This window comes from Lissotriton helveticus, chromosome 6, assembly GCF_964261635.1.
Source record: "Lissotriton helveticus chromosome 6, aLisHel1.1, whole genome shotgun sequence".
Lineage (NCBI taxonomy): Eukaryota > Metazoa > Chordata > Amphibia > Caudata > Salamandridae > Lissotriton > Lissotriton helveticus.
Genome location: NC_136067.1, coordinates 432,185,239 through 432,208,038, shown reverse-complemented (window position 1 = coordinate 432,208,038; position 22,800 = coordinate 432,185,239).

Below are 22,800 nucleotides of genomic sequence, written 5' to 3'. Positions count from 1 at the left end.
AACTGGCAACACCTTAATGGGTAGCAGAGCAAAGTTATCCTTTTCAGCAATAAAATGAGCGTCAACAATACTTTGTTTAGGGATACTATGCCCCTTCCTCTTTGGCCAAAAGATCAAAATAAAGAACAAGGCAAAGAAAGTTGGGTCTCGCTGCCTAAAAGGAGCTGGTGCACTTGAAGCTATGTGACCATATTTACATCTACTAGTTTCTGAGTTAAAATCATCAATTGTTGGCTCTACTATCCACTTAAATCGATTATATTAACATCTCGATATCTAAAATTCTCCTGCAAAGACTACAGGTGACTCAAAACTTTAGCATCTAACTGAATGTGAATATCAAAAAAGATAAGTGTATATTTCTGAATCTTGCACTAGCCTCCACTAGTTTAAAGTGGAGCATAGGGCACTTTCAAATGCCTTTGCCTGGTGTACGTTGCCCTATTCAGACCTACATGGAAACTGTACATAACAAGCATTTACAATGCAATAGGGCTCGCAGCATTAAAGTTTGATTTATTGGCATTGTATATGACAATGCGTTGCATAAAATGTTTAGCAAACTTTGAATTGGTGAGCAGTGAGAGTGTGTGCAAGAGTATGCTGTTCTTGAAAGCAGTGTGGTAGAGAGTGCAGGAATTTGGGTGACCTGAGCAATGTGGATGATGCACCTCACGCACGGGGCTGATGCAGTTATTATTCACACAGCTCTGATGATGCACCTCAGGCACGGGCTCACAGCTGGTATTATTCACACAGCTCTGATGATGCACCTCAGGCATGGGCTCACAGCTGTTATTATTCACACAGCTCTGATGATGCACCTCACGCACGGGGCTGACGCAGTTATTATTTACACAGCTCTGATGATGCACCTCAGGCACGGGCTCACAGCTGTTATTATTCACACAGCTCTGATGATGCACCTTACGCACTGGCTCACAGTTGTTATTCACACAGCTCCTATTTTCTTCGCCATAGTCTGCAGATTTGTATTTCATTAGAACTTAATTTTTGGAGTGTGGCATACTATTTCTATACAGCATGTTGGCAAACACGATTTAAGAAAAATATATAGAATTACATTTTATGGCTATCACAAAAAAAGACATAATTTGGACATAATAATTTTTAATATAACACTTAAGGAGGTAAGCATTCCCCTCCGACATCAGATATATGATCTATAGGTTTATAGGTCTGATTACTAGCACTCTCCCCTGAGGCGGAAAGCCGGGGGATAGCGAGCATCGCTTTTAAGCATTTTTAACATTTCTTTTAACCTGTGTAATACCGTGTGTTTTTACCTGGCAGCTGTGTAGTTTTTGTGTGGCACACTGTAATCTATCTGGCGCTCAGCCTCACTTCCTTGTGTACCTCTCCCATCACAGCGCAGCAGACTACGTGCTGACGCTGCGGGAGAAACTCGCCAGACCCGCCATATTGGAGGGAGGAAAGGGTTGCGGTCCAGTTGCTGGCCGCATCCCGCCCTCCCTGGGTATTTTAAGCCGCAGTTTAGCGCGAGCGCGCCTACTGATTACTAGCACTCTCCCCTGAGGCGGAAAGCCGGGGGATAGCGAGCATCGCTTTTAAGCATTTTTAACATTTCTTTTAACCTGTGTAATAACGTGTGTTTTTACCTGGCAGCTGTGTAGTTTTTGTGTGGCACACTGTAATCTGTCTGGCGCTCAGCCTCACTTCCTTGTGTACCTCTCCCAGCACAGCGCAGCAGACTACGTGCTGACGCTGCGGGAGAAACTCGCCAGACCCGCCATATTGGAGGGAGGAAAGGGTTGCGGTCCAGTTGCTGGTCGCATCCCACCCTCCTCCACACTGGATAAAAGGACACACCTTCCCCGGCCGCGCAGCGGGCGCGCCGGTGGCGCGCCAAAGGCAAGCCCGTCTGTGCCTGTCCGGGGCCCGGAGGGGCCAGGGGCCACAATCCCTGCCCAAACTGCCATCGGGGGCCCGAAAGTGATCAGCTATTCTAAAGACCAGTTAATAAGTCTCGGCCCCCCCATTCAGAGAGCCTGCTGTCATACACTGAATGTTGTCAGCCTACCCCCTGATCTGTGATAATTGCCGGTATAATCCAACTAATAGTACCACGGTAGAGGGTAAGTTAGAGTCTTTGAATATGTTATTGATCAACTGCCGCTCCCTGAGGAAGCATAAGCTGGATGTCCATGACCTCTTACTGGATAAACAACCAGATGTACTCTTCCTAACGGAGACTTGGCTGGATGCTGAATCCAATCCCGACATATTGGAAGCACTCCCGCAGGACTACGGGATAGTAAGACTAGACCGGGTCAAACAGAGGGGAGGCGGGATTGCCATTATTCATAAGCTAGATTTGTTATGTACCTTAGAGACAGTTTTAATCAAAGAATGTGAAGTTGCATTGTTTACTATAAAATACCGCCATAACAGGGCTATCTGATCGATCGTCCGCCAGGTAGGACGTTGCCTTTTCTAGATAGCCTGACAGAAGCAATTGCCCGTCATGCACTACGGTACAATAAGTTCCTTATTTTGGGCGACCTCAATTTTCATATCGAGGATGTAAACGATAAGGAAGCTCTTAATCTACTTGCATCTTTAAATATGTTCAATCTCAGCATTCAATCTCTGATGCCCACCCATAAAGCAGGGCATCTGTTGGACCCGATCTTTGTCAATTGGGAGGGGGTGGCGGTGCTACACCCCAGGAAGGTATTATGGTCTGACCACTTTCTGGTGGAGTTCACCATCTGTGGGGAGTCCAAAGCATTGCCTAGTAACAAACCTATGGTATGTAAACGTAGGCAATGGGGAAAATTAAGCAGGATAAGCTAGAGCTGGCTCTAAAAAGAAACAGCCCCCCACTAAAAGACAACGTAGATGAAGCCTGGACAGACTATGAAAAGTGGCTGTCAGAAGCTTTAGATGAAACCGCCCCGTGGACGACCAAGGTCCCAGCGAGGCGCTCAAAAACAGCGCAGTGGTTTAATACGGAGCTAAAAACACGTAAAACGGAGTGCAAAAAATTGGAGCGCATTTGTCATGAGGAGGTGGCTAGACTCACCTATAAAAAGAGCATAAAAAGTTATCACAAATTGATTAGATCTACAAAACGCAATTTCTTAAAGAACAGAATTAAAATGGTGGATAACTCTACCAAAGAACTCTTTGTTATTTACAAAGAACTTACCTCACTGAAAAGAACGATAGCTCCTGATTTGCACTCTATGGATATGTGTGAAGCTATTGCTGACTTTTTTGTACAGAAAGTGGATAACATATACAAAACCTTCCCAGATGTACTGGTTGAACCCCTTAGGGAGGCCTCCACTAGCAGTGAGAGGATGAGCAACGGGTGCCTGAATCAGTTTGTGGTGCCTAATACTATGGAGTTGCTGAATACCATACGTAGCATTAAATCTGGCTCCCCTAGGGACGTGGCTCGTCCGAACGTCCTCAGGAATCATGTTGAACTTCTGGCAACACATATAGGCCATATGGCGAAACAATCTTTTTTAACTAGCCACATACCCCAAGACTGGAAAATAGCACAGGTCATTCCTTTAAAAAAGAAAGCCCATCTGAGTGCTGTGCAGCTAGATAACTATCGACCTATATCGCTGCTGCCTTTTTGTGCTAAGGTGGTGGAAAGATAGTTAATAAACAGCTCTCTGAATATTTGGAGAGTGGTCTGCAGTTGCACTCCTCACAGTCAGGATTTAGAGCGCACCATTTGACTGAGTCGGCACTCCTCTTCTCTACTGAGCTATTAAGGAGTAGAGTTGATGAGGGGAAGACAGCCGCGCTCCTCTTACTAGATCTGAGCGCGGCATTTGACACCGTCTCCCATCCCCTGCTGCTTTCTCGTCTCAGTGAGGCTGGTATTGAGGGTCGGGCTCACGAGTGGATGCGTTCATTTTTGGCGAATAGGCAATTCCAAGTCTACTGCCCTCCTTTTAAATCCAAGGTGCATTTGCTCAGACACAGGGTGCCTCAGGGCTCAATTTTGAGCCCGACTTTATTCAATCTTTATATGGCACCCCTGGCCAAGTTGGTTACGGCGTACGGGGTTGAGATAGTGTCATATGCTGATGATACTCAGTTGGTAGTGACGCTGTCTCAGCCTCCGGACGAGGCCTCAGCCAACTTTTCGGCATGTCTGAGCGGTGTAGCTGAATGAATGAATACTATCTGCCTACGCCTCAACGCCAGTAAAACTGAACTTCTGGTGTTGGGGAAATTTCCATCCATTTGGTCATCGGCATGGTGGCCTAAAGAACTTGCCAGTATCCCCAAACCATTAGAACAAGTTAAAAACTTGGGGGTCAGACTGGACGAGACTCTATCCTTCGAACACCACACTAGAGGGATAGCAGGGAAATGCTATGGGATCCTCAAGGTCCTACGTAAGACCCTGGATTCACTTCCTGCGAATAGCAGGAAAACGCTAATCCACACTTTAGTGACGCCCCATCTTGACTATAGTAATGCCCTGTATTTAGGTCTGAGCAGGAAAGGATTGCATAGGCTCCAATGTGTCCAAAACGCGGCAGCGAGACTGGCGCTTAACATCTCTAGAAGATCCTCAGGGAAACAAGCTTTAGTTCGACTCCATTGGCTCCCTATACGGGAGCGCATCATTTTTAAGAGCATGTGTTTGACCCATCGCATTGCTTATGAAAGAGGTCCCGTCTATCTTCAAAAGCTACTTACCAAATACCATCCAAACCGCCCTTTACGCTCTCAGGGCCGTATGTTCTTTCAGGTGCCCAGAATTCAGCTGGCACGGATGGGTGGTCGGTCATTCAATTACTTGGCTAGCAAACAGTGGAATGACCTCCCCATTGAGCTCCGGATGAAGCCATCTGAAAGTAGCTTTAGGCGCAACTTGAAAACCTACCTATTTCCCAAACCCTGAAACTCCCCTGAACTACTCCCCCTTGTGTCTTTCTTATTTTTGGGGTTATGTGCTGGTAATTGGTTTTTAAAGCGCGGGGACACACTGTTTCTAGTGTAACCAGGCGCTATACAAATGTAGTTATTATTATTATTATTAGGTCACAGCATTCTAGGTGCAACTCCAATGGAAGTCGAAAGAAGTCGCTGGGCGATTCTATTCAACATAAGAGAAAATGAAACTTATCGTGGGGCGGGACTTCCGTCTTCTGAAGCCTGCGCCCACGGAGTGCTTGCCAGGAAAAACATCTACGGAAGAAAGTTGATACAATGGCGACTACTTTAATGCTGGTAAGAAGCGGTCCAGACCAGGAGAGGCTGTGGCGGCGCAATGCACTGTGTGGGGCTCCCGGGGAAAGGTAGAATAAAGGCGGGGGGTATACCTTTAACTGTGGTGCACTAAACAAAGGAATTTAATCTGCGCAGAAAAGCAAGAATCTGTTTAGGCATGCCGTGTTTGGGGCAATAATGGGTATATTTTAAGGGACAGAGATTTCGCCGAAGTCTCGAAAAGATGTTTGCTGGGTATGGCACATAAATCAAATGGAACCGGGATGTGGCATGGTCAGAAACGCGCCGCAATGGAGGAAATGCAGGCGCTGGATAAACGTGGCGATAAGGAGGAAGCCGTGACTTGGCCCGAATGCTGTTGCTGGTATGAATGGATTCACTTACTGGCGGCGCCGTGATTCGAAGGACTATGAGAGGTTCCCACGTGGAGAATGGCGTCCCGGATGCGCTATGAATTGAGGTTAATGTCTCTGTGTGGGAGGGGGGCCATCATCCCCTTTGATTTTTCTTTGTATGCTGGTTATGGCACATAAATCAAATAGAACCGGGATGTGGCATGGTCAGAAACGCGTCGCAATGGAGGAAAAGCAGGCGCTGGATAAACGTGGCGATAAGGAGGATGTCTCTGTGTGCGCATGCGTGTGTGTTGGAGCAGCTTTCCAGGAGACAGGAGCTGGCTACAGCGAGCGCGATCTCGTGCGTGTGGCCCCCACAAATCGCCTTCTGGCAGAGGAAATGCGCACGGCCAGGTGCTGTCTCCTGGAAAGCTGAGCCGCTAACAATAGGGTCTCTGGCGAGAGCGCGCTTCGCGCGGTTAACACCACGAGCCCTAAAAACCCGGCTTATCCAATTTTCCCTTCAGTTAAGATTCTATTGCCAAGGCACACATGACTAGACGGGGCAGATCCCAACTTGATAAACAATGATTAATAAGAGATTCATGGTATTCTAAACCAGACAAGTCTAGCAACAAACACAACAGAAATTAACAAGTGTTCTAAGATCAAGCAAAATTATCTTTGCTGAGAGTGAAATTCAAGGATAAGCTTAATATACCTTTAGGGGTAGTGGGCATAAAATAGACCATCCCATAATTGGAGACAGGTAAAGCACCTGGGAACAACAGTTTTCCAACTGAATTCTATAAAGAGTAGGCAGAATTATTCGTATCCTATCATTGGATATATAAAACAATGAATCCAGGAATGGAAAATGTTCAGCGAAGCAATGGGAGAAGCAATTTCAAAATCAGACAAAGACCCACTGATTTTACAGATTACTGTCAATGATAAATGTAGATAACACTGGGGAAATAGTAGCACAGTTGCTGGCAGAAGCAGCTGCAGGATCGATAGACAATTATCCGGCAGAATGTGTGGGTGGCCGAAGCATCACCATGAATATAAGGAGGCATTTTTATTGATGGGCCAACTATATAAAAACCAAGATGCCTGCGCACTATCCAGCTAAATACAATCTAAGCTTTCTGCATTATAGATTGCTTTTCTTTTGACCAAGAACACACTTCATATTATATCTTCATATGCTGACGACATATTACTGATGATTAGAAATCTGGAGGAAACATGGCATGGAATAGAAATCAAGCTAAAAGAGGAAAGCTCACTTTCAGAAATCAAACAACATGTAACCATATCAGTGATGTACCCTTTATCTGTGGTTTATTCAAGGGACCTTACCGAAGTGTCACCAACTAACAACACCATTTCAATACCTGGATATATAACTGTGTCAAAATTATGCCGCAGTAAATGAGAATAATGTGGGAAGCTGCTAGTGGCTGTTGAAGAGATCGCAATAAAACGGGTAAAGTTTCCAAGGTTGCTAATAGGGTTTATTGCATTAAATACAATGGTAGAATGCCCCAGTATTTGTAAGTGCTGCAACACATGCCAGATGCCAGTGTGAATTCCACAAACGATCCTCTACACATTAAATTCAGTGATGAGCCGTCTATATTGCGATGGTGGCAGATACAGATTGTCCCTAGATATATTAAGACTGCCCTAGGAAGAGTGTATAATCTTAGGCCCTGAGTTCAGAGAGTATTATAATGCCACTCAATACCAAAACGAAACACTCTGACTTGGAGCAGATGTCATTGACCTGAAAAGTAAACGAATTCAAAAATGGATGCTTCTAGTGGAAGAATGGCCCTACTGCTGCTTCCCAAGACAGCATTTAAAGCAATACCTATTCATGTACAAACCGTAATATGGGACATAAAAGTGCTACGAGAAAAAGAAAAAATCATGTACTTGCCACAATTAGCACTATGGCACAGAGACATATGCCCTGTCATGCCTAGTTTCATGCAAAAATATAATGAAGGAACACTGCCCAAATGACTAGATGCCATTTACAAAGGAGAGGGATTACTATGTTTAATTGATGTTTGTGCTAAATGGGGAACTAATAAGGCCAGTTTCCTTACATATGCAAGAGTTGCAATGATAATTTGGAAGATCGGGAATGAATTCCCAAAAGAACCGGACACACATAAAATCGGTCAGGTAATTGTGGATCTGTGGGACAGAGGGAAACTGATTTCCAGATGTTTATGAGAAATGCTTATCAATAAAGACAAATACAATTGACCACTTTCGGAAATGAGGTAGGGGAAGAAACAAGAGCACTTGAATGGCAATGTCGGAGAATTTAAAAGTTCTGGCAGAAGAAGGTGGCACATAAGTTGAGTACCTTAATGAGTATTACACTGCAACCAACCATTTGTTTATGCCTATTTGGATTGCTTCCAAGTTGTACGGGCATTTGCTCAATGTCTAAAGTTCTGGAGCCAGGAATTACACTAGTCAAAAAAAGTATTACCATACAATGAAAAAAACTGAAAATGCCAGAGTACAAACCATGGGAAACAAACATAACTATATGGTTATCAGAGGAATGTGTGATAAGGAAGAAATTGCAGCATCAAAGAGGGGAAATGTTAGACCTGGCACAATTGGCGTGGGTCTCCCTTCCATTTTTTGCTGTTGCCTCATGTATTTTTGCTGGTGTTAGATGCTTTGGGCACTGTGCCACTGCTATTCAGTGCCACTCTGCAAGTGCTCCCTATTGTAAATTGATGCATTAATCAGTGGTTCCATGTTTGGCTATTTGGTTTACTTGTCAGACCCTAGTCTAGTGCACTGAGTGTGCCCAGGGCGTGTAAATCCAAATGCTGCTGGTGGGCCTGCAGCACTGGTTGTGCCACCAACAGAAGCAGCCTTGTAAAATATGGTCTAAGTTCTGCCATTGCAGAACCTGCATGCAGTCTGGTACTGTCATGCTGATTGGGCAAGTGCACCCACTTGCCAGTCCCTAAACCTTCCCTTTTCTTCATATCAGTCACCCCTATGGTAGGCCCAAGGGCACAGTGTATTGTAAGTATCAGGTAGGAGAAGCCCTGATGATGTGTGGCATGTCCTAATAGTGAAGTACAGCCATTTTCATGTTTCACTATTGCAAGGCTACCTGTTCTTCATAGGCCAGAATGGGCTGTTAGATTATTACATGTTTATAATCCTAACTGTCTCAGAGAACATGGTAGAAATTCGAGTTTAGTATGCCTGAACTAAGATACATCTTTTAGTAAAGTTGGTTTTAATATTCTGTGTTTGCAGATACCACTTTTAGAAAGTAGGTATTTACTTGCCTAACCTTTTAAGCCTGCCTCTGCTAGGTTGTGCATTCCTTTGTCTGGTTTTGTGAGTGACAGGGCTGGGGGATTCCAAGAGACAGGATGAGTCAGTCCAGTGGTGAGTAGAGAGATCTGCATCTAGATGGGAGGGAGGAGTTGCACCTGAACCTTGAATAGGGCTTTGCCAGCCTTCCACAATGCTGGCTCCACCTCCTGGGGAGTGGCTGATGTCTCTGCCCTGCACACTGAAAGAAGAGAATGAGTCCTGTTAACAAAGTGCTCCAGGACTGTACTTGCCTTCCACAATGCTGGCTCCACCTCCTGTGGGGCGTCTGATGTGCCTGCCCTGCACTGTGAAAGGAAAGGAGAAGTCTGGTAAACAGAGTGCTTCAGAACTGGTTTGGACTGGGCAAATGCCCTTCTCCCCTCAGAGAACAAAGGATTTTGGGGTATAAATGTTGGGACCCTGATCCCATGAAATTAGATCACTTTTAGACTACAAGAAGAAACCTTTACTGAGGAGAGGAACCTGAAGAAACTGAGGAGAGACTATTCCCAAGCTGAAGTGCTGCTTGGAGGATTGGCCTGCAGTGGTTGCCTTACTGCCAAAGGAAGGAAAAAGGAACTTTGTGTGCTTTGCTTTCAACTTGTAATGGATCTCCAAGGGCTTGGAAAAGAGCTTGCCTCCTGCTGCAGTCTCGGGGACAACAGACTTCGACCCCCAGCTCCCCAGAGTTCTTTTGGAAGTGCATGCTGCTGTTTTGGGCCTTCTGAGGAACTGCGTGTCACAAGGAGCTGGAAGCGCAACTCATCGAGAAGAAGCGTGTCGCCGTCGCTGTGCCTGCCGTCGCAACTCCAAAGGAGGGTATCGCCATAGGAACTGTCAAACTGCACTGCATCGGATAGAAGCGTGCCGAAACAAAGAGAAAGCGTGTCACCGTCACTGCTGCTACCATCGCAACTCCGAAGGAGGGTGTCGCCGCTGTAGCTGTCGCATTGCACCGCATCGAGAGAAGAGTCTCGCAACGAGATGACAGGCCACCCCCTACTATCTCACACCTACTGTGGGACTCTGGTAGTTGCCAGAGACTGTTCTCTTTGGGAGTTAATCATTTGGATGGGTTTCTACTGTTTGGGACCTATTCTGGGGAGGGGTGGGACATGGGGTTGTTGGGGGATGTCGGGGTTTTGGTTGTTAGGGGTAGCCAGTGTGCATGCGATACTTGCTTTCACGGGGACTGTAATCTTTTTCCGAAATGGGGACCCTCCCTGAATTGAAGTGTGTGACCTGGAATGTGAGGGGTCTGAATTCCATGCTGAAACGTCATAAAGTTCATGCCTACCTTGTCCGCAGGGGAGTTCAGATTGCCTTTTTGCAAGAAACTCACATTGATCGTACTGAGGGGCGGGCTCTGCAGCGTAGATGGCGGGGACACATGTTTTACACTACCTACTCTGCCTTTGCAAGGGGGGCACTGATCTGGGTACGAGCGGGGATTCCCTTCCAGCCCTTGATAACGGTGGTTGACCCTGAGGGGAGGTTCGTAGCTGTACAGGGCCGCCTAGACGGGAGGGACGTGACGCTCTGCAGTGTCTACGCCCCGAATGTGGACCAGCCTGCCTTCTTTACACGGTTGTCTGGGAAACTGGCAACTGTCCTGGCTGGTACGGTCCTGCTTGGGGGGGATTTTAACACTGTACTGGACGTAGAACTAGATAGATCTCACCCACCACTGGCGCAGGCGTCAGCTCACAGACTAGCGAAGAGTAGGAGAGAGTGGCAAAGTGGCTGGGGCCTGGTTGATGCATGGCGGACCCAACACCCCACTGAAAGGGACTTCTCCTTTTACTCCCCCCCGCACGATCTGCATGTTCGCCTAGACAGCATTCTGTGTTCGTTGGACGCTCAGAGTCTGGTCCGCCACAGCGAATACTTGGCCAGGACGGTATCCGACCATAACCCTTGCTTGGTAACGGTTCAATGGATGAGGCGACGCCAAGCTATCCCGACGTGGCGATTGAACCCACTCACACTGGAAGACCCGGCTTTCAAGGCTGATGTGCGCAATGGGGTGGACGGTTACTTCGACGCTAATGCGGGTACAGCTTCCAGCAGGGCGCTCGAATGGGACGCCTTTAAGGCGGTGATTAGGGGCGTCTGTATCTCGGCCACCGCGGGAGTCCGCAAGACCCTCTTACAGGAGGTAGAACGCAGCGAGGACCGCTTGCGCGAAGAGGAGCGGCTCAGCCACACGAACCCTGAAGCGCACGGAGCGGTTTCGGCGGCGCGGGAGGTAGTGGCGACGACAATGGAAAAGCTGCGCTGCTTCGACTATAAGGAATTTATGGTCCGGGCTCATGCCGAGCGCGACAAGGTAGGCGCTCTACTGGCATGGTTGGCCAACACTGAGACCCGTGGCTCCCCAATAGTGACGCTAGCCACCCCAGAGGGGAACATGGTTTATACGCAATCGGACATTAACGGCCAGTTCCTCCAGTATTATACGCACCTTTATAGGAGCAGGATGCCGGATCTCCCGATGGAGCTGGAGGAGTTCCTGTTGGCGGCGCAGCTGCCCAAACTCGACCCGGAGCATGTGAACCACCTGGGCGGGGACATCTCCGAGGGAGAGATCAGAGTGGCCATCAAACACATGGCCCGCCGCAAGACTCCTGGCACAGATGGGCTGCCAATCGAATTTTATGCGGCCTATGCAGATGTACTGGTTCCACGCTTACAGGCGGTTTACCGAGAGGCCTGGGACTCGGGGTGCCTGCCGGCATCTACTCGCGAAGCGTTGGTGATACCCTTACTGAAACGGGGGGGAGAAGCGAGCAGCCGTTCAGCGTACCGCCCGCTCTCCATGCTCACCACGGATTACAAGATCCTGAGCAAGGTCCTCGCGACGCAACTGTTGACCCACATGCGCACCCTGGTACATGGCGACCAGGCGGGTTTTATCCCGCAGCGCACCACTGCCACCTGTGTGCGCCGGTTGCTCCGAATCATGGGGGGAGAGATGGGGGGGAGGCCGCCACTCACCCGGGGGCAGCAGTCCTCTCGATTGACATCGAGAAGGCTTTCGATAGTGTTGAATGGCCGTACCTGCTCCGAGTACTGGAGGCCTTTGGATTGGGCGAGCGCTTCGCGAAGTGGACTGCCTTGCTCTATGCCGCGGCCACGGGCCGGGTCAAAACAGGGGCCACCATTTCAGCCCCTTACGCGGTAGGTCGGGGGACCCGGCAGGGGTGCTCCCTGTCCCCCCTGTTATTTGCACTCGCTATAGAACCACTGGCTGCGCATGCCCGCCTGGGTCGGGCGTATGCAGGTCTTCCGCTGAGAGCCGACACCCACTACATATCCCTCTATGCGGACGACTGCCTACTGTTTCTGGCGGACGCGAGCGATTCCCTGCGTGGAGCCAAACGACTACTATCGGACTTTGGTCATCTTTCGGGACTGAGAGTCAACTGGGAGAAGTCGTGCCTCTTTCCGCTGACTCCGGGGGTTGATGACACCCAGCCTGAGGGTATATTGCGGTGGGAACACCATTGCCTCCCCTATTTGGGTACTCACATCTACCACTCACCATTGGCCCTCTTAGACGGCAACATCAACAGAGCAATTCGGAGTTTGCAGGGCTGCATGGGTTTCTGGCGGACACTACCGCTCTCGGTCGCGGGACGTGTCGCGTTATTGAAAATGGTGGCACTTCCCCGACTGTTATATTTGTTTCGCACTCTGCCGATCTGGATCCCGGCGTCGGTTTTCAACAGACTCCGCTCCCTAACATCAGAGTTCATCTGGGGTTCGGGTAGAAGACGAGTAGCGCTGGCCACGATGATGCGCCCGAGAGCGGACGGGGATCTCGCGGCACCGGATTTTGAGTGGTACTACTTGGCAGCACAGCTGCAGTGGCTCACCCAGGCGGTGGCTTTGGAGTTCCGAGGCCCAGAGGGAGCAGCGGGCAGACTGTTCCCGAGACACGTCATCTCCTTTATAATCATGGGCCAGAAACTGGACCTTGCCCAGCTCACACTTGAGGAACGCATGATTCACAGCTGTTGGCTTCGGTGCCACAGGCGAGCTGGTGCCGCTCCCCCCTATGCACCTGAAATCCCGTTAGGGATGTGCACGGCCTTTCCGCACGGTGGCGACTGGTCGGCACTGGCGATCTGGGAGGAGCTTGGATTGCAGGTGATCGGCGACCTCTACAAAGATGGATCACTGCTCACGTTTCAAGAGCTGCGGGACGCTTATGACCTGCCGAGGGGGGGCTACCTACTGCACGCTTCGTTAGTGGCTGGTATTCGCTGCCACTGGAAGAGTGGGCTCAGCGAACCGCCAACCTCGGTATGCTGCCAATAGGTGGTGATGGCCGCTGGCACCTATAAGGCCGTCACATGCCTCTACCAACGGCTGTCGACTGCTGCCCTGAGACCCCTGGATGAGCTGCGAACCAAGTGGGAGGGGGACATTGGTCGACCTATTCCTGAGACGACATGGCCGCAGCTGCTGCGCCGAGCGTGGAAGGGCACTAGGAACGCCAGGTTTCAACTGGTCCAGTTTTTTACCCTGCACCGGGCATACCTAACGCCAATTAAAATCTCGCAATATTTCGAGGGGGCATCCTCGCTATGTCCCAGGTGTAGGACAGCGGACGCGGACTTCGCTCACATGTTTTGGACCTGTAACACGCTGGCGGGATACTGGGAAGCGGTGATGTCCTGCCTGAATGCTGTCACGGACCGGCAGATCGATCCCGACATGGGCACCTGCCTATTGTTATGGTTCCCCCACACCCCACGCACTCGAGTCACCAGTAAATTCTACGACTTGGGTTTGATATTGGCCAAACGGGAAATCACCATGCACTGGAAATCTAACCAAGGTCCCAGCTACTTGCGGTGGAAGACTACTCTGGAGCGCTGGGCGAAGGCCGAGAGTACCTTGCGGCTGCGACAGGCCAGAATCCTAGATAACGACAAGGCATTAGAGGTGGCTAGGGCGTGGGAAGCGCTAGTTGTGGCGCTCCAGCAGCCAGAGGGTGACATGAGCGAGGACGAGGGAGGGACGCCGGGATAAGGACACTGAGTTAAGGGATGCCTCACATCCACCATGTTACACACACTAGGTACACTAATGATAGCAGATCTGAGGGCGCGGGCACCACACCGACAGATGATACTCGCCCTTTACCGAGATTTCTACCAGGGAAGGGAATGTGTTAATATGCAAATGTTCGAGAGGAAGGAGTATGACACACTGGCTAGGGGGGAGGGATACGGGGTGGGACAATCTGGTTGGGGGAATGTTCTATATAAATGGTGTCGTATTGGAACTGTACTGATATATTGCCTTTTCGGCTACTGCCTTGATTATTTATCCTTGTATTGTACTTCCTGAACTCGACTGCCAATAAAAACTATTTTTACAAAAAAAAAATGAACCGTAGCCAAATGTTCACCTTATTCGTCCATTCCTCAAGGGCATCATCTCTGAGCACCTGCTCCTCCCACCAGCCTACCAATAAGTTGGCATAGCTGGGGGCAAAGCCGGTGCCCATCGACGTGCCCTGTATCTGTTTGTACAGAATGCCATCAAATAAAAATACATTTTCCTCAAGACAGAGTTCTATCATTTGTAAAAGCATTCTAGAGTGGGCTTCAAAGTGTTTACTTCTTGACTGTAAAAAGTATTCGCATGCCTTTAAACCATCTCTGTGTCTTATTGATGTGTAAAGGCTTTCCACATCTAAAGATACTAACCAAAAGTGGGGCTCCCAGTTAATGTTTTCCACTTTTTGGAGAAAGTCTTTGGTGTCTTCTATATGAGAAGTTAGTTCTTTCACATAGTCTCTTAAAAAGTAGTCAACATAGTGAGATACGTTCTCCATAAGGCTATTGATAGAGGACACAATGGGCCTCCCTGGAGGTGCTGTTGGATTTTTGTGTACTTTGGGAAGTAGATAGAATGTGGGCGTTGTAGGATTCTCGTTAATTAGGAACTTGGTCTCATCCCAGTTTAACAGTTTATTATTATTCCACTCGTGGATGCATTGATGTACTCTACTCTGTAGTTTGGCTAGGTAGGTATGATCTACTCTGACATAACATGTACCATCTGACAATTGTCTCTTTGCCTCTATGATGTACCATTTTCTGTCCCATAGGACTACGTTCCCCCCCTTATCAGAGGGCTTTATAATGATTGAGTCGTCATTCTTCAAGGATGTTAGTGCCTCCCTCATTTCTAAAGTTATGTTCTGCTTTTTGGGAGATTTGTGTAAGAGTTTGAGCATATCGTTAACGACCAAGTCGTGAAAAAGATCAATGTTATCTCTGGGGAGCTGTGGTCTGTATCTGTATCTGGGTTTAAAAGGAGTCACGGTGGTGTGGGATGGGGTGTCTGTCGTAGGAGTTGTGGTGTCAAATGTTTGCGATTGTATTTGTGTTGGATCCACTACTCCCTCCTCATGTAGGTTTTCCAGAATGACCTGTAACTCATTTTCAAGTGTGGATGACGTGCCACCTGTATCAAGGATCTGAAGAGCGGGTTTTTTGTTTGAATGAATCTTGTGCAACTTCAGTTTCCTGGCAAGCATGTACATGTCTATGCGTGTCTGCGTATAGTCAAATTGTGAGTCTGGACAAAATGTTAACCCCAATTGCAAGACCTTTTCTTCATCTATAGATAACTTTCTACTAGATAAATTTATTACCGTTAGTACTTTGCTTTGTACATCCATTATTTGGCTTTCGGCATCTGGTTTTTGTTTCCCACTCCAGAATTGCTTGGTTTTCCATCGCCGCTCTCGTCTCCTTTTGCTCTTCCCCTTCCTCCTCGGCCTTGGTTTCGTGTTCTCCCTCTGATTGACTGTTCGTTGGCCTCCAACATGGGGCGCATTTCGTCTGAAAAAAAACGTTATATCGAGGTTAGTTGTATATTGCCATCCAGTGAACTTGCATCAGAACTTATGCTTGTTCCTGATTGCCGCCTATCTTTATCAGCCATTCCCAATGCCTTGTCTCTTAGGAGTGAGGAACGTGGTTTGTCAAATTTTTTGGCAAAAGTTAGGATCCTTCCCGACATGTAGTCGCGCTCGTCACGCTCAAACTTTCGCTGTTTTCTGGCCATAATGTCTTTTTCAAATATCTTTATTTTGTCGTCCACCAGAGTCAGAATCTTTGTCACCTCAGTTTGGTCAGTATCATTTGCTAGGTCATCAAGAAGCAGTTGTATTTCTTTCAATAGTTCGTCATGTTCCTCCCATGTGTTCTTGACCAGGATCTGCATCATTGTTTTTGAGCAGGCATTGGTGTTTTCGCGCCATGCTTTAAGGACTTCAGGTTTGGGTTTATTCAACGTAGGTACTATAAAGATCCTCAAGCCTCTGGGTACGCGATCCATGTCAATGTAGTTTGTGAGAGATGTCGCTTCCCACCACCGGCTGAGTTCCTTTTTTCGTAGTCTCTCTAGTGGATTCCCTTTCTGTTTTAATGATGTTCCACACGCTGGGGTTGTGTCACCAGATCCACCCTTATGAGTTCCATTAGGTGTTTTCTTTTTCTTAAAAACATTTTCTGCCGAGGCCTCCCGCCCCTTAAGGAACTCCATTGCCCAGAATGCACTACGACCGTCCGGCCGTTCTCGTACCCGGTCGCGCTACCGGCAACAGTTGCCGAGCGAGCCCTGGCTGCTGATTTCGCCGCTTGCCTCCACTCACCCCGCCTGTCAGCTCGTTGGCTTTCTCTGTGGGTGTAGGGGTGTAGGGGGACCCGATCCTCAGGCTTGAATCGCGCTGAAGGAGATCTCGGCAGACGAAGTCCTCGGGCAGCAGGCGGACGGAGATTTCTTGACTCAACGTCACTTCCTAAACACGGCGCAGCTCTCCGCCCTTCCAAGCGGGCTGGGGCTTGTCTCTTGAGCGGGCGCCACCGCTCGGATAAATTCACTCGATCCTCCCGCAGAAACGAAGGGACGACAAGCCACACCAGTCGGGTATGATTTTCAAAGTTTTCTTTATTGGGCACAAAGAAGACGCGTTTCGAGCACACAGGCTCTTGGTCATATGACCACCACGGACATTTTGCTAGTGTTATAGAAGATAAAACAATAACAATGGAAGAGAGACTTTGTGTTTGAGTCACACAGAGTTTCCAATTGTGCCACTACAAATAATACGTCTTTAGAAAAATATTCATTGTGTATAATAGCGTAAGGCACAATTCCAAAATGTGTGATTTCATGCAATGCATTACCTTGCTTCTACATATGAAAAACGTTCAGGGTGTAGTACCCGATTAATATTCAGTTTAGAAAGGTTGAAAGAATATGGAGGAGAGACTACCAGATAGTTTTATAAGAAATAATTCATAAGTGACAGACATTAAATACTGAAGTGTAGATAAGAGACGGGTTGTTAAGTAGGATACAAAAGGTAAGAAAATATAATATATATATATATAAGGGCAAAGGGAGAAAGGGCTAAACAGGTCGGGTATATATATATTACAGCTCCAAAATACGCAACTTCAGCACATGCAAGGCACTCCTGGGATGAGTTAAGTTCAGCTTTTATTAAGTGCAGACACGTTTCAGCCTGTAGCTTTCTTCAGTGCAAAAAAGTGCAAAAAATATATATATGTGGGGAGAGAGATATTACCTACTGGCGGTCGCCAGTAGGTATTTATAGTTAGGACCTAGTTTCCATAGGAAATCCGCAACATTCTATTTGGAATAACTTTGGCAAAATTCTGCAAGAAAATGACCTGCTCCGCTCCGCTCCATCCCTGAAAGTTATGGGGTGATTCGTGAAGCAGGGGCCGAGAAATAAGGGGGGTCCCAAAACGTATTTTCCCCATGCAATTTTCTATAGGGTTCTTTAAGTGAGGCTACAGCCCGAACTGCTGAACGGAATTACACCAAATTTGGCAAAGAGGTAGGGTTCGGTTTGCAGATTAAGCTTTTTGTTAAATGGTGTAAATCCGTTCACTAGTTCCTGAGAAAATTAAAAGTAAAATCATAGATATATCTATAGACGAAGATGATGTACCGTAAAACGTACATTACGAGCACGAGCTGCATGCTGATTGGCAGTCACCTGTCTGTCAACACTCCAAACCAGGAAGTGTGGCAGCCATTTTGTGCCTTGGTAAAACGGAGGCACAAGAAAGCAGTGAAAGAACCGCAAGAAAGATGCAAAGAGGGCAGGGTAGAAACATCCTGACCCCCTAGGCCTGCTCAGGGGGTCCCACATGGCTCCTTAGGCCCAAATCGCGGGATACGCGTATGGTGCGCGTACGCGGTGAAAAAGAAAAAAAACAGAAGCACGCTTTATTCTTAATTAGCCCCCGGGGGGCCAAATCCCGGGGGCAATGTTTTTATTGATAATGGGGGGCCAAGAGAGGCCTCCTTGCCCCGGGGAACACCACCCCCGGGGCTTTAACTATATGTATGCGGGGGGGCTCTTGGCCCCCCTGCAGCCCCGGGGACTGCAGTGTCCTGGGATGCCTACCCCCGGGACACTGCTGTTTGCTATGGTAGGGCGGGAGCCTCGTGGCTCCCACCCTAGCATAGCAAACTGCTTTCCTATTTGAAAGAGAGAGCAGGAAACCTGCTCTGTTTTTCAAGTAGGAAAGAAGATTGCTTTTCGTCCGAGAGAGCAGCATGTAAGCTGCTCTCTGTGACGAAAAGCAATGGCGGCTCCTGAAGGACGTGGGGAGCCAACTGGGACAGTGGGGGCATTGGGGCTCCCCCCACGGTCCCCAATGTTGTATTTCAACCCCGGGGAGTGGGGTCCCCGGGGAATATAAAAATTAGTGATTGAGGCTATTTTTCTTTTTACGGTAGATTTACCGCGCGCGTACTGTGTACGTACGTACGACGTACAGTGCAAAGTCTGTAAGTCGTCCCGTAAGCGTACCATGAAGTGTATGTGTTTACATGTTGGATGGGTCTAAAAAGAGCCCTTGTGTTTATTGGGAGATTTTAATACCTACACAAGTAAATACTGGTGCAGAGTCTAAAGTTCATGAGGAAGACTCTGTTCCCTACATCTGTAAAATGTACACCATCTCTGCTATAGATGTCTTGCATATTGAAACGCAGATTGTTGTTGTAAATGGACCTCATTCTATAGTCTCGGAGAGAAGCAAAAACAGATTTATTCACATGTTTCATAGCTTTCTCAATTTGTGGACGAAATTGATTGGACCACTTCAATTCTGCCTTTGGCATATATTAGAATAGACAAAGGTAGTTTGGGGGAAAAGTGACATCAGTTCAGTAAAGGTGTGCTTCATAAACATTTCCAGACCTACCCAAGTCAAAGTGCCTAGGTCATTGCCAGCACAGTGCGCAATTATGAGGTCAGGGTGTTGGAGATGCAAAAAGGATTTCACCAATGGCATCAATTGGTGCCACTTTAACCCTCTCTGTCCAATCCATTTAATGTCTACATTTGGTAAACCTAGGTCTTTGTGAATTCCTTTCTGTTCTGCGTACCTTTGACTCCAGAAAATATAACTGTGTCCCACAATCCACACTCTAAGCATCTCAAAGAGAGGTCTTGATGCACTCAGATGATCTCTGTCAATGAAAGGGCTGTTTGAAGAATTTTTTTCTAAAATGGTGGATAGTGGAGTTTTGAAAAAAGCAAAGAAGTGATTGGTTGTTTGAAAACTTTTTAGACAGAAAACTAGGGTGCAATTTTCTGTTTTTTAAAAGCCTGTTATTTATTGGTTAAGAAAAAGTGATAGAAAAGAACATTACTTAAGATAAGATAGTATATTGACAAGTCAAGCACACTTGCTGTTTTGATTTGCAACAATGTATGATGAACCTTTTACCTGTGTGCTCAGTTAGGTGTTCCATGAAGTGTTTCTATGGTAACTGGCAGAATGTGGAATGGGGTAGGGTTGAAAGGATTGTCCGTTGGAAAGGGTTCAAAAGTTCAAGTAATAGAAATGTGTGTTTCATTTTCATTTAATGTGGGAATAAATGTGATTTATTATTTATTTGTATATGTGTGTAGATTGTCAGGAAAAGTTTTCTATTTGCTGTAGGACTTCCTGACCCCCTAGGACTGCTTAGGAGGTTTCAGAATGATCCCCAAGGTCAAATCTTTTTTTTTTAAATCACAGAATACGCGTATGGTACGTGTACGGTGTGAAAAACAAAAATAAAAATGGAGCCCGCTTTCTTGTTAATTAGCCCCCGTGCGGCCAAATCCCGGGGGCAATGTTTTTATTGATAATGGGGAGCCCAGAGGGGCCCCCCTGTCCCAGGGACCGCCACCCCCCGGGGCTTTAACTATATGTATGCGGGAGGCTCTTGGCCCCCCCTGCAGCCCTGGTAACCGAGGCTTCTTTTTAAAAAACATGTTTCAAAAAAAACCTTTGTGGGGGGCTCAAGCTCCCCCACACGCCCCGGGGACCACCACCTCCCCGGGGTTCTAATATTGAAAATAGGGGGGTACGTGACGGATCCCCCAGCCCCGGGGACCACCACCCCCGGGGCTATTCAATGTTGGGAGGGGGGCCCCCCTCCTGGAGCCTTTGATGGCCCTGGGGACCGCCACCCCCCAGGGCTGGCTCCTGCAGTGTCCCGGGGTGCCTACCCCGGGACACTGCTGTTTGCTATGGTAGGGCGGGAGCCTCGTGGCTCCCACCCTACCATACTAAACTGCTTTCCTATTTGAAAGAGAGTGCAGGAAACCTGCTCTCTTTTTCAAGTAGGAAAGCAGATTGCTTTTCGTCAGATAGAGCAGCATGTAAGCTGCTCTCTGTGAAGAAAAGCAATGTCGGCTCCCAAAGGATGCGGGGAGCCAGCTGGGACCGTGGGGGCATTGGGGCTCCCCTCACGGTCCCCAACGTTGTATTTCAGCCCCGGGGGATGCAGTCCCCGGGGATTATACAAATTAGTGATTGAGGCTATTTTTATTTACAGTAGATTTACCGTACGTGTACCATGCACGTACGTACGACGTACGGTGCAAAGTTTGTAAGTTGTCCCGTAAGCGTACCTAAGCAAGAAAAAATCTATTAACAAAATATATTTTGCAGATATCTATCAGGTTTATGTGTTTAAATGTTGGTTGGTTTTAATGAGACCTTTTCTCTTTCTTGGTACTTATAAGTAAGTACCTATGCATAGTCTAAACTTGTTGAGGAGCAGTGTTTTATAGAGTGCTGAACTTTTGACCTTTGTGTACAGTTGACTTTTGCATTATCTGTTGGGGGTAGGGTGCAAAGTTAGGTCAGTTGGAAAGGGTTGAAATTTTGAACCAATAGAAATGTGTGTTTGGTTTTGAATTAATGTGTGAAGTAATTTGATTTGTTATTAACATGTATATATGTGTAAATTGAGAGGGAAAATATGCCATCTTTGGTTTTGCTGCAAACACTGAAGTAGAGAGATTCTTTATAAGAATATCTGCTGTGTGAGTGGCATTCTTCTTAATCTACAAATCAATTTGAGAGGTGAGTTGATAACTTGTAAAGGAATGTATGTGGTGCATTTTATTTTTAGTAAGAGTAATGTGTTTATCCTTCTAAAGTTTGTAGAATCATATTCTGAGTTTGTGTGCATTCGGATAACTATTGTGATAAAATCATTTGGTAAGTTACTGTGTTTAGTGAGTCACCTTTGTGCAATAAAGTGCAGTACAAACAAAAAAATGTAGAATGTGTACAGTCACTTCTTTAGTTGTAGAGTAGTTAATAGTGCTGCTTGCTTAGAATTAGACTTGTGTTCTAAATCTACAATTTTCCAGTCAGTATACATAGACTGCTGCATACACTCTTGGGCAGATTTACAAGCCCCTTGTGCCTCTTTGTTGTTCTATTGTGTTACTTTTTTAATGTAATGTTGGCAAAAATAATGTAGCAAATTGCATATGTATTTGCAAAATGAGTCAGGGTTGTCCACTGAAATGTAGTAGTTATATACATGGAATGTGTGCAATCACTTAACCGTTTTAGAGTAGTAAATGTGTTTTGGTAAAATGCATTGTCTCATATTTGTTGTCTAGAATCACACTGAGTGTCTGTGTACATTGAGGAATTATACTCGCCTTTTCCCATATTCTCCCCCTTTTCTACTCACAGTCTCCCTCTCTCTGCTTATACTGTCCCCTCTCTCCTGATATTCCCCCTCTTTCCTTATTCTCACTTTTCTCTCATCATAGTACTCCTTGTCCTCATACTCCCTCGTGTCCTCATATTCCCCTCTCTGTCTTGTTACTCCTCACTTTCTCCTCATATTCCCCCTTCTCCTCATATGCCCTACTGTCCTCATAGTCCCCTCTCTGTCCTCATACTCCGTCCTCTTTCCTTGTATTCCTTCTGTCTCTTTATTCTCCCTTCTCTCCCCTTATACTCCCCCTGTCTTCATACTCTCCTGTCTCTTCTCTTACTTCACTCTCTGTCCTCATAATCCCTTTTGTCCTCATATTTCCCCCTGTCCTCATACTCTTCCTCTCTGTGTTCATATTCCCCTGTTTCTCCTCATATTCCTCCTCTTTCCTCATTGTCTCCCCTGTCTCCTAATACTCCCTCTTCTTTTTACACTCCCTCCTCTCTCCTCTTAGTCCTCCCTTTCTCCTCATACCTCCCGCTTAATAATTTTCCAGTCAGTATACATACATTGCTGCATACATTCTTGGGCAGATTTACAAGCCCCTTGCGCCTCTTTCTTGTTCTATTGTGTTACTTTTTTGATATAATGTTAGCAAAAATAATGCAGCAAATTGGAAATTTATTTGCAAAATGAGTCAGGGTTGTCCACTGAAATATAGTAGTTATATACATGGCAGTCACTTAACTGTTTTAGTGAAGTAAATGTGTTTTGGTAAAATGTATGGTCTCATATTTTTTGTCTAGAATCA